The sequence below is a fragment of the Podarcis gaigeae genome, assembly GCF_964106915.1.
Source record: "Podarcis gaigeae genome assembly, chromosome: 6".
In the NCBI taxonomy this organism is placed as follows: Eukaryota; Metazoa; Chordata; class Lepidosauria; order Squamata; family Lacertidae; genus Podarcis; species Podarcis gaigeae.
The window spans coordinates 41,514,896-41,530,535 of NC_139682.1; the positions used below are offsets into that span (position 1 = coordinate 41,514,896).

General features: G+C 41.5%; 1 protein-coding gene across 33 annotated transcripts in view; it reads right to left on the reverse strand.

The window, feature by feature from the left end:
* Positions 1-15,640, reverse strand: part of NFASC (neurofascin) — a 181,287-nt gene that overhangs the window by 105,294 nt on the left and 60,353 nt on the right. The gene's annotated exons all lie outside the window — the stretch shown is intronic.

Sequence of the window (15,640 nt, forward strand, 5' to 3'; positions counted from 1 at the left end):
ATTGCCTAGAGTAGGGGAGGGAATAGGGAGTGTTCAGAAAGAGACACAGCATCACCTTTCTTCTGCTTAACCTTCAATTTGTGTAGCAGTTTTGTTCGTATGTTCTGTCTTATCTCACTGGTGGCAGGGGCATAGGAAAGGGGGGGCAGAGGGGCGGTCCGCCCCAGGTGCCATCATGGAGGGGGGTGACAAATTATCAAGGAACAATTACTGCCCCATTACGGTGGTTCATAAAAAAGCTTTTAAAAAAAAAAAATGCCTGCTCTGAAGGTCTTATCTTACTACATTATGGATTATATAGCTATATATGAAATTTCATGCATATCAGTTAATATATTTACCCTCCTCCACGAAAATAGCTGTTTACTTGGCTGTTTTCCTATGTTGTGAAGGCTGAAATTTCAATTCAGTGGAGCAGGGTCAAGATATTAAATGATATGCATGAAATGTCAGATATAGCTATTTAATCCCTAGTTTAGTAAGACCTTTGGAGCAGGCATTTTTTTTAAAAAAAGTTTTTTATGAAACACCCTATTGCCCTACCTCCACTGGGCTTCCTGGGTCCTGAAAAGTCGGCCTATGTGAAGAAAATGAGACTAGGCTGAGTAGATTAGGTCTTGCCTTGCCTTCGCCCTGCCCGCTGCACACAGCCAAGTTTTCTTGATTTTACTGCTCTGGTTTTTTTTGTTTTTTTGTTTTGGTAAACCACTTTGCAGGTTTTAAAAAATAAAATTTATTAAATAAATAAACAATAAATATAAATAAAATAACATAAGTCAAAACACAATCCATCCTGTAGATTTAAGTATCTCTCCATAGTCGCCTACTTATTATCAGAGGCCCAGAATCCACATTCCTTTGTAAGAAAATACGAAATAACGTAAAACCATTTTTGCAGGCAAAAATAAATAAATTTAAAAAATCAATGTTTTTTAATTTATTTATTTTTTTGCGGGGGGGGAATCAATGGGGGGGGTGACAAGAATTTTTCTGCACTGGGTACCACCTGACCTTCCTACACCTCTGACTGGCGGAACTGGCGGAAGTCAGCCATTGTCCACTTAGATCTTGGAAGTGACTTTTGTGCACACACAATGATACAGAACTTAGTGCTTTTTTAAATTCATGAAAATAACACCGCTTTTGTCAATGGGAAAGAGACTAAGGGAGAACAGCACAGACCAGTTTGTAAGACACAGACTGCATCTGTTCTACTGAAGTCTTATTCTGAAAGACTGAGATGCCCAGCCACCATCACTCTGGTGTTATATTGAACTTCCCAGTACCTCTGAGAAAAGAGAGGAATGCTATTACCATAATCATGAAAAATGTGCAAGAAACTAGTGATATTAAATAATAGTTTATAAATTCTTGCAGGGGTGCAGCTGTTACATGATTCAGAATGCTGCAGGTGGTGGTTTTTAAAAATGTTAAAACCTGCTTTCTTCTTGTCTCCTGAGAGCCAAATTTCAACAAGGATCCAACACATGGTTCTTGCATGCAATATCTTCTGCTCAAACAATAGTGCTTTAAGAGACTGAAGAAAAAAACAATAATAAAGAACTGGAAAATATTCCCTTGGTCAGTAAAGATATGTCTGCCTGACAGTTTGCCATGTTCTTCCTTATTGCTATAAGATCTGCTCAGGAATTGAGTAGGTGCCCTGGGAAATCTCAGGCATCCTTTATCCTATACTCAAGTATTATTTATACCCCTATACTCAAAGGAGAAAAGCTGTTTGCTGGTCTCCTGCAAAGCATGATCACAGAACTAGAAAAAACGAGCTGAAGCCCACTACGTGTGTGCACTGCACCAATTAGATATTCTGGAACACCACATTCATCTAATCCCCTAAATGAGGAATATAGGAAGCTGCCTTATACTGAGTCAGAGCTTTGGTCTATTTAGCTCATCATTGTTCACTGACTGACAATGGATCTCTGATGCAACAATAGCAAATTGGTGGGTTCAGTGGCAGGCAGCAAAGGAAGGAAATGAGTGCAGGTGGTGCTGTGGGTTAAACCACAGAGCCTAGGGCTTACCAATCAGAAGGTCGGTGGTTCGAATCCCTACAATGGGGTGAGCTCTCATTGCTCAGTCCCCGCTCCTGCCAACCTAGCAGTTCAAAAGCACGTCAAAGTGCAAGTAGATAGAGCTACCGCTCCGGCAGGAAGGTAAATGGCGTTTCTGTCCGCTGCTCTGGTTCGCCAGAAGCGGCTTAGTCATGCTGGCCACATGACCCGGAAGCTGTACGCCGGCTCCCTCAGTCAATAAAGTGAGATGAGTGCCGCAACCCCAGAGTCATCTGCTACTGGACCTAATGGTCAGGGGTCCCTTTACCTTACTACCTATTATCTCATCAGTATCATTGGAATGTTGATTGTTAGGAAGTCACAAGAGGGACATGCAACAATCTATTTCAGTGTGCAGTGGTCCTGTTCAGGAGTCTAGCCAACTAGTCCTGTCTTCTATTGGGCATTGCCAACATTCACACATTCATCCAATTTCGGAAATTCAAAGTAACATATACACAATCATGGATCTACCTTTGAAGTAAATAAAATCATACTTAATGAACATTAGAAATTATAAATAATTTCACCAGCTAATATAATTCATTGTGTTGTTATCAAATTAAGCACCAAGTGCTTACATGCGGGGGATTCTAGCCTTCATATGCTTTAAACTTACCTTTCAGTGCAAGATTGCTAATCTCTAGCACAATGACTGAGTGAAATAACCAAGATGGTTACAAAACAGACATCCCATGACAATTTCAGGCTGAGAAATATTCTGACAAGTCTTGACTTAACACGCACACCCGTCGCTCTGGTAATTTGAATTTAAAGGCAATACAAATGGGGATAAATCACTCAGTTTCAAAACACCAAAAACCTGCTTCACAAAACTACTACAATAACTCATCAGAGCTTGCCTCATCCCTGATTTACAGTTTATCATGAACAGAGCTATAAATATCTGGCTTCCATTTAGACATGCAGACACATTTGCTCATATCTAAAATAAAAACAAAACTGTGTGAGAAAGCATCCCCAGACTTGGGTCCTTGTCAGAATTTACAGATGTTGCACATGGACAATGGTGCAAGAGGAAACTATTGGTAAGGCAAGGAAACCCCAGTTTCATGAAAAATAAATAAGTAGCAGTGGTTTTGACTGTAGCTCATCAATGCAAATAGCAACCTGAATGGATATAAGAACATGAAGGCATTATTGCACTGGTAATAGTTCATTTAAATAGCAATTTTGTCAAGGATGTTTTAAGAACATATTGAGTAGTTTGGACTAAATTGGAGGAAACCCTTGAAGACTGCCACTCTTTTGTATATATCAGAGCTTATCTTGTACAACAGGGAAAAATATATTCTACAGCTGCAGAGAATGGCAGATGATCTTCTCTTTGCTTCTGCAATATGACCCATTGGTTAATTCACAATTATTCCCCACCACCTCTCCACAATATGCAGGGAAGGGACCAAGAAATGCCCTTATCAAATTTGGGTAATGATGTCTACATTCTCAGTCCTTCCCGTGTACAAAAGAAGAGGAATTTAGCAAGAGAGTAACACAGTTTTTTGGGGGTAGTAAAAATAGCACCAGCAGTTTACAAGCAGGATGATAGCCATGATTGCTGATTCATGGCCCTGTTGTATTTTAATTGAAGACTATAGCTAGACTAGGTGAAGAAAAAGCCTAGGTTCCTGGAGAATAAATGAGCAACTGTTTGCTGCTTACAACATAGCTGTCAACTTTTCCCGTTTCTTGTGAGGATTCCTATCCGGAATAAGGGAATTTCCCTTAAAAAAAGGAAAACGTTGACAGCTATGGCTTACAAACATAACCAGAGAAGAATATGGACTTCAACATCAACAAGCAATAAAATATAGCCAAATATATAAGCACATTAAATCATTCCCAAGCATGCCTCTTATTCTGCTTGTAAACCACTAAAGCCTGCAAGTTCATTATGGAAACAATTCATAACATTTCTAAGGCCTCATTAGATCACCTGGTTCAGGGGTCAGCAACCCGCGGCTCCGGAGCCGTGTGCGGCTCTTTTACACCTTTGCCGCGGCTCCAGGGCGGATACTAGCGAGGGGAGGAGGCGCATTGTGCGCCCCGACACTCCCCACTGTGGCGGGCACTGTACTGGCTGTGACATCGCATGGGGGCGGTGCGTGCATTAGTCACGCACCGTCCCGACGTCACCTTCCCGCCCGCTACATTGTAAGTACGCTGGTCACTGCATTGAAAGGGGGCATGTACGCTGGTCACTGTTTTGAAGGGGAGTGAAGAACACACACACACACACACACACAAAAAAAAGGTAACTTGTTAATTTAACATTTATTTCTATGATTAGGAGTAATTCTGAGGGGTCAAACAAAGAAATAATAATAAAAAGTGACAAAAAGGTTATTTTTATAATGACGAGTTTTGCGGCTCCCAGTTGTTTTTCTTTGGAAACGGGTCCAAGTGGCTCTTTTTGTCTTAAAGGTTGCAGACCCCTGATCTGGTTTAAAGACCATCTCACAACTGGAAGAATCCACCCCCATAACACATTAGTGACAGATTTTAGGCCCTCCCCCAGTTTCTTCCTTAGCAGCCTAAGGCTCTGTTGTATTGTCTCTCTTCATTTCTCTGTGTATTCTGGGAGACGGGAGGGGGGAGCGGAGCTGGTTGCAGCAGGAAGGGGAGACTCCCTGGATTCTCCAGCAGCCTGCCTCACCCGTCTCCTGGCCCTGCTCCTCTCCTGCCTCTGGGTCTGGACTGCTCTCTGCCCCATTCTCTTCCTGCTCACTAAACACTGTTGCCTCTTCGGTGTCTAACAACTCCTCCTCTCAGTCTGCTCCCTCTGACCAGGCATTGCCATCCCACCACCAATCCCCCGGCTCTGAGCCTTTTCCCCTTGAGGGATTCCCCAGCTAGTGCCTCCCACCACTTTTCTGCATGAAAACACACATTGCCGAAGGAATACGGGAACAGGGTGGGGCTGGCTGAACTGCCCCAATGGCTGTTACCAAGAGGGATATGTAACAATACTGTACCAGCAAATGTCTTTGTTATATGCAGGACTCTTAGATGATATATGGTAAAACTGGGAGGCTTCTATCAGCCTGCCTTGGGCATCAGAGGAGGAAACCACACCAGATGTTTACAAGGCAGCACTTCCATGCCAGTAATGTAGTCTCTATGGTCAGCAGCTGTGACCACCGAAGGGTCCCTGTGTGCTCCTACCGCCACCAGCGCCATAGTCAGATGTGTTGAATGGTACAGGCTGGCAGAGCTGAGGAGCACAGCAGCACCCCTCCCCTCCCTCCCCCTCCCTTCAGGTCCTGCTGCACCCCTGTGAGTGGCCAGGCTGCCTCCTCCTCCTGCCCCTGCTCCAGCCCCTCCCCACTCCCTTTCCCAATTGCAGAATTCAGGGCTCCGCATGACATAGTGAGAAGCCATGATGGCTTTTCATGACAGTCCCAGCATTTTCAAGACAGTTGGAGGTACTATATAAGCATCATGACTTGTAGTCACTGATGGCCTTATCTGCCACAAAACTTGTCATGTGTCAGGGGATTTGTACAACTGAACCCAGAGGCTCAAGGAAGCCAATGAGCTCCTATAGCAAGCTCCTCCATTACAGCTTAGGTTTCTGAGCTAGGTAATCTGAGGCAGTACTCTATATAAGCAGGACTGCAGATCACAACAGACAACTGCAATATACATTTTGACCACAATCCAGCAAAACTTTGTGTGTATGAGTGCAAGTCTCATTTGATGCCAAACTAGCACAGAATACCTCCACCACCACAAAAGGGCGTGCATTCTTCCCCCCCCCCTTACAAAGAGTGTTCTGCTTTTAAACAATTTTTCACAGCTCTTTGCGGAAAGTATGTTTAAAAACCTATTTCAAAAGTTATGGATCGGGGAAAAGGCTACATGCACAGAGGCAACTGAGCTAATGCTCTGTCCCCCAATCCAGCTGGGTACAGATAAGTGGTTGGGACAGGGCATGAAATGAATTCCAACACTTCTAATCCAAAATCAAAATTCATGAAAATTTGGCACAGTACTACTCAAAACTGGCCAAGCTTACTAGTTTTCAGACTCACAGAACTCATACAAGGAAGACAAGGCAAGACAAAGGCTCACAGCACTTATCTATGGTATGTGGCTTATGAATATATTTCCATGCAGCTTTTTTTCAGCCATGATCTACTCTTTGCAAAATGTACTGTTAGGGTCTGTTACGGATTAAGCAATGCCCTGCATATAATGCCTATCATTAAAATGCACTGGTAATTTACATAGGGAAGTTGGCATCTCTCTCTCTCTCTCTCTCTCTCTCTCTCTCTGTTCCTTCAATCAGTGATATGCTAAATTCAGCATCTTATTCTGGGAATCCAACACTGCGCGCGCGCACACACACCAGAAATCCTCTCTGTTTGCCCCAATTTCACCAGTCAGATTAGAGATTAAGAGGGGTGTGATTTTTTTTAGCTTGTGATTCCCCAACGGATGTTCTAAAGATGTTTTCCCAGCTGTCACCAAATATAAATATAACAAAAATAAAAACTTCATGACCATTACTCTCAGCTTCTAACACCTGATATACATGTTATCCAGTATTTCATTCTGTTGGACAGGTATGAAATGAGTCATTATTTGCAAAACAAATTTGGGAGAGCAGTAAATTTTCTAAACTAATCAGCAATTTGGAAAGTTGCTTGCCTGCGCTAGATCCCCTTGTGACCCCTCCACAATCCTAGCTCTGACTGCATTTTTTTTTAAAAAAAGTTGGGAGATAAATTCCTGGCATAATATAAAGTTTGGCGCACACTGACGGCGCAACATAGGACCAAAGGACTAATTGCACATTAACGCTAATGCATTCAATGAGGACCAGCAAATCAGCTTTCGGAGGGAGAAAATTAGAGCAGAGAAGTGGCAAAAAGGGAATCATAACCTATCCCCACCAGCTGTTTTCCCAAAGAAAAACCCCACATGGCTTTTTCAATTTGGAGTAAAAACACAGCTGGTAGTGAAAGGTTACATGGCCCTCCTCCTGGTCTTCCACTCTAAATGACTTTCTCAATTTCCAAAGCTACTTTAAAAATGGTGCCAGGTATTAGTAATACACTCAAAGAACCATCCAAAGTCCCTATTGCCACAGTTCTGAGGAGAGGTAAAGCCACCGCTGCACCTGCAGCTTGGCCATTCATGGTGGTAGGAGTGGAAGGTGCAGGGCAGATAGATAGATAGATTAGGCCTGATCGCTGCACAGGCTCCAGGCTTGCACAGCAACTAGGCCCAGATGGGATTCAACACTGGTAGGGTGTGACAGTGGCTTAGGAGGCAGTGGTTCTCAAGCCAGCTCAACCCTGCCCCACTTTTGGAACACCATGTTTCAGGGTTCCTGCTGGGCTCTGCTGAAAGGCATAGTGCTGGCAGATCGTCTACCTGCACTCATGTTCAGTGGGCTGAAGGGAAAAATCTGCACCAATGGAGTGACACTTGTATCACTCTGATGCTGCTGGCTGGCAGAACACACACACACACACGAGAGAGAGAGAGAGAGAGAGAGAGAGAGAGAGAGAGAGAGAGAGTAAAGGTGTGTGTGGATTGCAGCCTCAAACAGTTCCCAAGAGTCAACTTGATGGTGTCTTGTGAAAAGCTAAGTAACAAAGGAGATAGACCATGGTAATTGATATACTGCATGGGAATTAGGAACTACATTAAGAAGGCAAGTCAGTTTCAAAATGAATGGTATTCACTGTATGATAAAAATGAAAGACAGAAGCTGTCAACCTACAGGCAGTGCCATTCATATTTTTGCAGACATGTTAACAGAGTAAACAAGATCCAAATGCAATCTCTCCAAATGTAAGAAATCTCAGTGCCTGACAGCTCCACTGACATCTTTTTATGAGCGGGCAACTCACCGTTTTCCTAGAAGCAATTTGCTGCCATACTTGTGCAAGTGGGTGGTTTGCAGTCAGGAGACACACACAGTGCTGTTTGCCCACAGCTGTACATCAGATCAGAACACAGCCCACGCTGTCCCGACCTTTTCTGTCCCTGAGACTGAGATTCCACCCACACTCTTACTAATGCAAAAACGAAAGGGTTTAACAGAGAAATGCACAGAGATGCTGACAGTGATATAACTGTGATTTCTTAAATGCATGACTAATTCCCCCCCCCCAGGTTTATCAGTAACAAGAACTTTATTTGTTGTCACCAAGCTAGCTTTGTAGATAAAAAGAATTGCATGTGGGTTCCAGGTAACAGGTGTTATAGTGGAGTTCCACTAGATGCTGGCTTCAAATGAGGGTGAAAATATATAGCTGTTTTAAGAAGTGCATAAACATAATGGCATTTTCCACACATAACACTATGTTTAAACATCCACAATCAATCCAGGAGACTAGCCATAGTCTGTTTTCTGGCAGCAAACCACCAGTGTGAAGCCATGAGCTGCTGCTGGCTAATAAACCATGGCTGGTCTTAACTATGGTGTAGTTTTACATCCAAGCCGCATAAGTCTTACTTACAAAGCATGGTTTGTTTGCCCACCCTACCTCCGACGTTTGTCAAGTTACAGGTGCGTGAAGCAAGAGCAAGTGGAATAAAAACCAAGTGTGGGGAATCAAGCCGTGTTTTGCTTGCTTGTTTGCACTCATGGTTTGTTTAACAAACCACAATTTAAAGGCTACCTGGATATGGTATCTCTTTCAAAAATTCCACATCTTGTGATTCAGCACAGGTCAAAAAATACAAAAAGAAATTCACACAAAAAATAAGAGTAATGCCAAAATGGATAGTCTGTGCCGATGGGACAGCTGGGGAGGTCAAAGGAGGTCTGTTAATATGCTTCAGATCCAGCTTTCCCTATCTCTAGTATAGCTCTGCCTCCTTATTTTGAGTCTACAATATTATGTAGTGAGTGTGCTATTTTCTCAGGTTCTCTTGAATGTCTCAAGCCCTGACACTGCCCTTTTGCCATTTCAAAATGTCATATTTTTTTTTAATACTCTAATTATTCATGTTAATATATGCCATTTTAGTCAAGTTTTCAGAGTCAAGGTACATTGACCCCTTTTATTATCACTGTGTTAAGTGGCTGCCTTCAGGCTACCCCAAGAGAGTGTCAGGGAGAAAGAAAGACAGGGCGATTTCACACAGCAGGCCAGCAAGCTGCTAAAAGCAAGCATGATGGGTACAGGCCAAATGCAGAATCAAACAAACCCTGAACAGAAATTTCACTGTGTTGTTATATGCCTTGTGATGATGCATATTACATGCTTCTTTGCATTTAGATTGCATATTGCAGTGCTTAATAGTATGTAATGCTCCAGGATGAGAATTCAATCTTACATCTATGTCTGATTGAAAAGGGCAGATAAAGAAGGATTAAGTATTGCCAGTCAAAAGCATTGCCAAAATAAAAATCTCTAGAATCAAGACTGAGTGGTAAAAATATCTTTATCTAGACAGGGCTATTTACACACACACTTAACCATGTGTGTGCACTAGGGTGGGAGGAAGGGGGTAGTCTTCATTAACACATCTCAAAGTACACATTTTAATTTTTTCTTCTGGAATCACTTGTTTTGTACAGTGAAAGTTATAAATACTAAACGAAAAGGCAAATAAGAAACCCAAAGATCTGTTTGGCGGTGCCAATGTTATAAAGCGCAACCACTGATCTATATTGCAATACCATCAGATTTACTGGCAGAAAATCTCCCTGATCTCAGGCAAAGGCCTTTCTCATCTTCGCTAACAGTGATTAATTAGCTATGGTTGCCAGTGTTTGAACCTGCTCTAAATGCCCAGGGCAACTAACTTTTAAGCTGTCTACTCAAATGTTTTGTGGGAAGAAGCCCAAAAGAGCAATGCTATGCCGGCTGTAATTCCTAGTCATATATACATCATGAGGCATCCTTGTTATGTCACATTTTGTGGGTGAGGTTTGCTGTAGACAAAAATGATTCATGTCAACAGAGGGTTGACATAAGAACATAAGAACAAGAAGGGACATAAGAACAAATGAAAGAGTGGTATCCAGCTACGTAGAACCACTAGCAGAAGGACTTTTGGCTGTGAGAAGGAACTTTCCCTCACTCTCGTCTCCTCGTGTACCCCCTAAAACTGTTCTCAGATCACACTATTGGACCATTCAGTTCAGCATTTGTCCATGCTGGCTAGCAGCAGTGCTCCAGGTCTCTTCCCAAAGGGATCAAACACTATTACTATTGCTTGACTTTGATTTTAAGACTTATATATTCTTTGTATTACAATTTAATAACCCTTCCACTATCTGTATGCCGTGAGGCACTAAGTTGCCAAAGAATAGCTCAAAATTGGAATGTGTTGTTTATCACCAATATTTTCTGCTTAGAGAGTCCAGACATCCCCAGACTGAGTACTCCATCCTTTTTCCTTTTGTGTATATAATGTAATATTTTGCATCTCCACACACTTTAAGGCACACAGTTTATATTTAGTTTTAAATTAATTCCTTTCCGGTATCTGTGCGAATAACTACTCTGCTATGTAAATGGGAATCTAAAAGTAAACTTCACCCAAGTACTAATTATAGTCACAATGAAAAATCACACAGTACTAAACTGCACCAATGTACAAAAATAGCCACAATTATCATGCATTTAACAAACAGGAAGAATATGTGGCTTTTAAAATGCAGATGGTAAAATTGGGAAGCCCAGTTAATTTCCTTATTATCTATTTATGCAGAGCTTTCGCTTGTCACATAGTAGCCAACTAAATAAAGGCGTGATTTTGATCACCATTAATAGGCCATAAACTATGGTTAGGAAAATTAGAGCTGCATGCTGGTTTATGCAGTTCAGTCACTCTATATGTACTTCCTTCCTAGATGGGAGAAAGAAACTACAGAGCAGCTGACTTAGCATTATATGCAAACCAGCACATGGTTTGTTTCTTTCCAAACAAATCATGACCAGAAACCAAGGGCTGTTTTTGGCTTCCCTCTTGTGGTTTGTTTGGAGAGAAACAAACCATAAGTGCTGTTTTGCCTGTAATTCTTTGCCTTGTGGTTTTTGTCTCTGCTCTGGAAGGAGGGAAGGGATTGCTCACACATAGGCTGATTCCTCTATCTATGGTTATTGGGAACATGGTCATTGGGATTTTTAATTACCAAAGTTGTGGGAGAGCATTACTGTTCTTTATTATCACCACAGTGGGGCAGACATGGTAAATAGTGGCTCAAGTTCAACCGTGAAAATTATAGAAAAGGAGTAGCTAAGAAGTCTAGAGAACATTTATAAAAGTGAAAAAAGCACCAATGAAAAGCACAGAGGCGAAGATAAGAAGTGAGAGAGAAAATAATATTTCCTTGGCAAAATTAAAGAGATGAAATATCCCAAAACAGAGAACTGTTTTTAATCAGCCTTTCAGGAGTATCAGAGTACTTTTGGTAGCAATTAAGCATTTAAACTGTATTTACAATTTACAGAATGAACATTAAAATGCCAGTTGCTAATATCCCCAGGAAGACACTTTGTGATTCCTGCTTTATAGCTTTTAATCACATAATTACAAGTGATTCAGTAGTAAACTGTTCCTGTAGAGGTTTCTGCATCACATTTCAAAGAATACAGCAACTTGTTACTGGTTTATACAAGGTGAGGGATCAATTTAAAAGGATGTTAAAAATGTCATTTGTACGAAGAACATTTTAGGACCTACTTAGGATTACTTGTCATACAGCTTCCTTGCCTCATACATTTCCCCATAATACATGGACTGGATTTCCTGGTTTCCATCTTTATAAGGAATCTGTTTTTCACTTTCGGGTGTTGTCATACATTATAAAAACTATCACAAATCCAGAAGACAACTGTAGGGGCTCTGATTCTACGTCCTGTTCTGACAGTTCTCCTAATCTGTCCTGAATCACCTCAGTTTTATGACTGACTGGAACAAGCAGGATAACCAGGGCGGTTTCTTTTCCTTTATTTTTAAGTATGTATGAAACACAAAAGCTGGCTTTACTCTCTTACCTCTTTATGCCCTACACCATTCTTGAACATAAATGCCGGCAAAACAACCTTTATTCCAAAAGTCATTTACAGTATCCTCTACAACCCTTTGGCTCCAAATGAAGGAAGTTCTGTGCCACAGGGAGCCTAACACAATTTATTCCTTTCCATCAGATGTCCTTCTAGCACACCAGTCTCTTGGGATACATTATCAATTAACTGCTCATTAAAATTTCATGCCTCAACCCTCTCCTCCTCCCCCCTCGCTATTTCCCTTCTACCAACACACTGACCAAGCTAAAGGATCTAAAGCCCATCTCAAGGCCCATCTGCAAAATAGGAAGATTCCCAATCAATGACCATTTCACAGAACCTTTGCACACGGAGCCCCTGCATCTCCCACTGACAGCTTTTGTTTCCCCTCCTGCAAGGCTCTCCATCTGCCTCATTGTGGAAGCGCCTCCTACAGTAATCCATATGTTGTAGCTGTCCATCAAAGAACCTGACCAAATGAAGAGGTCAGAGGAAAACCCAGTTCAGGAAGTCACAGGTCAAACAAACAAAGGAAGTCTCATTTCCATTCACTTGCTTTTGGAAAGCGGAGAATATGGGACAATCTCTGCATGTTTGTCTATTACTGGGATTGACTTGGATGACAGAGAGATGCTGCTTCTGTTTAGATTCCTACTGGGATCACGGCAAAAAAGGTAAAGGACCGGTGGATGGTTAAGTCCAGTCAAAGGTGAATATGGAGTGCTGCTCTCATCTTGCTTTTCAGGCCGAGGGAGCCACTGTTTGTCCACAGACAGCTTTCCAGGTCATGTGGCCAGCATGACTAAAGCACTTCTGGAGCAATGGAACATGACAGAAGCCAGAGCACACGGAAACACATGAAAATGCTGGTGGCGCTGTGGTCTAAACCACTGAGCCTCTTGGGTTTGCTGATCGGAAGGTCAGCGGTTCAAATCTGCCTGATGGTGGTGAGCGCCTGTTGTTCTGTCCCAGCTTCTGCCAACCAGTGCAAGTAGATAAGTACCGCTGTGGCAGGAAGATAAACAGCATTTCCATGCACTCTGGCACTCATCAAGGTGTCCCACTGTGCCAGAAGCAGTTTAGTCATATTGGCCACATGACCCAGAAAGCTATCTGTGGACAAATGCTAGCTACCTCAGCCTGAAAAACAAGATGAGTGCCACACCCCACAGTCGCCTTTGACTGGACTTAGCCGCCCAGGGGTCCTTTACCTTTTTTACCTTACTGGGATTACACAAAGAATAAATCAGGGATGGAGAGCCTGTGGCCTGTGGCCCTCAAATGCTGTTGAACTCAACTCTCATCAACCCTAAACCAGCATGGCCAATGATCAGAGATGACGAGAGTTGAAGACCAGAAACATCAGGAAGGCCACAGGTTCTCCATCCCAGCCATAATCTTGAGTATAAACTACCTTCTCATTTATATTAAGAAGAATGCTTCATGGTAGGTATGATATCTTTGTGATAAATGGACAATATTGAACATAAAAGACATTTTATATCAGGTTGTTGTTGTTTGCCAAAGTTGCAGAATAAATGACTGATAGCTGAAATCTGAAATTTATTTGATTATTTATTTGTTTAGCTTCAGGATATAATATATAATCTCCCTCTTTTGTTACTTGCAAACAAGATGAGAGCCATGAACAAAATGCCTACAGTTTGAAAGCTCTTCTGTTTACCAAGATCCTTATCCTTAGTAAAAACAGCTAATGGTTTTCTGTTAGGGCCTAGACTTTATTTATTTTATAAAATTTATACACCACTTGTTTGCTAAACAAACAACAACAAAGCCCCTACTCCAAGTGGTTTTCAAAGAGAATAAAACAATAAAATTATCAACAAAAACAATTATTTAATTATTTTTTTAAAATCAGCAATACACTAGAAGCAGATTAAAACATATATCAACATTTTTCATATCTGGGTAGGTTTGTCGAAACAAAAGATGAAAAGCATCAGAGCCCTAAGGTCACTATTAATTCAATCAGCAATCTAAATCACCATTAGAAAAAGAAGAAGCAGATGGATGAAAACACTCATAGAATTTGAAAATAAATTTATGGAAGAGAAGGAATTTATTTGGGACTGGCACAGTGTGGTAGGCTAATGCGTAGGTATCAACGCTGGAGAGCTAAAAAAACTACACATAAAATCTGAGCTACTGTTTGAGCAGTACTATATGTAAATATTATATGCTGAGATACCCAGATGTTTATGGACAGACTGTACAACAATATATGGACCTCCTGCATTTGTCATTGTGTGATTGTGTTGATTTAGTCTCATAAAACACTGAATTAAACTCTGTTCTGTTTATTATATAAACCATTAGTTGCAACATATCATGACAGCTTCTCTGGTACAACTCAAACACACTTCATCAAAAGTTAATTGCACATTCCAGAAGAGTTCAAGAGCCAGAAAGGAAGACAATAATACTTTCATTTAAATGCATAACTAAAAGTTGGGGTCTTTTTTTGTTTTTGTCAGACCTTTTCTTTTAACTACTCAACACCCATTAAGGACCATTTTCAAGGGGGAAACATATATTTCTCACAGTCATTGATTCCAATCACCACAGCAACTTTCACAGTACACTGCACCCACCCCTCCTACTCTTTCTCTCCATCTTGCCTGATATGTCACGGATGAATATCCACTGGGAGGATCTTTTGAGTAATTCACAGCCCTCAGGCTGTATGAATAAAATGCTGGTACTAAAATGGATGTTACAAAAAAGCATTATTATTAGATGGCTGGTTCTAAAACTGCACACAGACCAAACAATGAGATGTAAAAGGAACAAGCTATATATTAGGAGATTTGGAAAGGTGGCATGAGCTGGCCAGCTCCCAAACATCACCATTGAGCATTGCAAATTGATAAAATTATTGTGTGGGTTGTTGTAGTATTTTTTTTATTTTTATTTTAAAAAACCACCCAGAGACTGTGTGGACAAAATGATTCTTCCCAAGCCATTTCACTCCACCCTTTAAGAATAAGCACATGCCACAGCATATAAAATATAAACCACTTTGTGTTGCTATAGCAAAAGGCCAGAAGAGCAACAGCTGGCGTTGGAGCTCATCACTCTAGAATCCAACAGTGCTAATAAACCAGGCATAGGCAAACTCAGCCCTCCAGATGTTTTGGGACTACAACTCCCATCATCCCTAGCTAACAGGACCAGTAGTCAGAGATGATGGGAGTTGTAGTCCCAAAACATCTGGAGGGCTAAGTTTGCCTATGCTTGTAATAAACACTATAGAGATGGTATGTACAGAAAGAGCCAGTGTGATGCAGTGGTTAGAGTTTTGGACTAAGACTGGGAAGACTCAGTCTCCCCTAAGCCCCTGGGTCATTATCTCTCATGCCTAGCGCACATTTGATGTTGTAATAGTTAGCATGGCCACAATGGCTGGGGCTGATGGGAGTTATAGTCCACAATACCTGGAGGGCAACAGGTTGATGAAGGCTATTGTGGTGTGCTATGAAGCTTCACAATTATAATGAGAGCCTCCAACACAACAAATTATGTTCTTGGCAGCTACTGGGGGTG